We start from the raw sequence: 1,647 nt of genomic DNA on the forward strand, positions 1-1,647 counted from the left end.
AAGTAGATGTTCTTCTAAAGTTACCAATTAGTAGGTAACCTGAAAGTCAAGAGATTTGAACCAGAGCCCACTGACTTCCCAAGTCACGCCTTCCTCCGGATCATTCTTTTTCCTGGTGCCCGTGTGATCTTCATTCACAGCCCATCATTCCTGGACTTGGCTTGTTCTTGGTTGACTGGAACTCTCCTTTCTGTTTGGGATCATTGTATTCAGCACAGGGGCTTCCTCCCTACTTCCTCACTTTTTCCTGAAACTTTTCCAAAATTGGAAGGTAGCTATTGCTCAAAGGGAATGTTGGGGGCTGCTCAGCCCACTCTGTGGCTTCTCATTACCATATCTTTTTCTGCAGTCTTATTTCAATGTCTCCTAGGCTCCTGTGCTCCTAGGAGGTGGGGGTGGAAGGGGGTGCCTTCACTGTGCTCCAGAAGGGAAACACCTTTGTTCCCAGTCCTGGCCTGAGCACCTGCTCAAAGACCAGGTTTTAATGAACTGGTCCTTATCGATGGATTCTGCAGAAGGCTTTGATTCACTCCATTTTGCTATCTTGTATTTCCTTATAAAAATGTTTGCTAATTGATTCAGTTAGGGAAACTGGTTTCTGATATTACATCTTTCACTTCCTCTAGACTATGTACTGAGAAGCTAGGCTTCTCATCTTTGTGTTTTTCAGTGTTTTTTTCTCCCAGCTTTTCCAAGGTAAATATATATTTTTTAATTTAATCATTTTATTTGAAGCTTGTACAACTCTTATCACAATCCATCCATCCATCAATTGTGTCAAGCACATTTGTAATTTGTTGCTATCATCATTCTAAAAACATTTGCTTCCTACTTGAGCCCTTGGTATCAGCTCCTCATTTTCCCCCCTCCCTCCCCGATCACCCCTCCCTTATGAACCCTTAATAATTTATAAATTATTATTTTGTCATATCTTACACTGTCTGACGTCTCCCTTCACCCACTTTTCTGTTGTCCGTCCCCCAGGGAGGAGGTTACATGTAGATCCTTGTAATTGGTTCCCCCTTTCCAACCCATCCTCCTTCCACTTTCTCAGTATCGCCACTCTCACCATTGATCCTGAAGGTATCATCCGCCCTGGATTCCCTGTGTTTCCAGTTCCTATCTGTACCAGTGTACATCCACTGGTCTAGCCAGATTTGTGAGGTATAATTGGGGTCATGATAGTGGGGGAGGAGGAAGCATTTAGGAAGTAGAGGAAAGTTGTATGTTTCATCATTGCTACACTGCATCTTGACTGGCTTGTCTCCTCCCCACAACCCTTCCATAAGGGAATGTCCAGTTGCCTAAAGATGGGTCTTGGGTCCCCAATTTGCACTCTCATCATTCACAATCATTTGATTTTTTTGTTCTTTGATGCCTGATACCTGATCCCTTCGACACCTCGTGATCTCACAGGCTGGTTTGCTTCCTCCATATGGGCTTTGTTGTTTCTGAGCTAGATGGCCACGTATTTACCTTCAAGTCTTTAAGACCTAAGACACTATATCTTTTGATAGCCGGGCACCATCAGCTTTCTTCAACCCATTTGCTTATGCACCCACTTTGTCTTCAATGATCATGTCGGGAAGGTGAGCATCATGGAATGCCAGTTTAATAGAAGAATGTATTCTTGCAGTGAGGGAGTAC

This window comes from Tenrec ecaudatus, chromosome 13 (assembly GCF_050624435.1).
Source record: "Tenrec ecaudatus isolate mTenEca1 chromosome 13, mTenEca1.hap1, whole genome shotgun sequence".
NCBI lineage: Eukaryota > Metazoa > Chordata > Mammalia > Afrosoricida > Tenrecidae > Tenrec > Tenrec ecaudatus.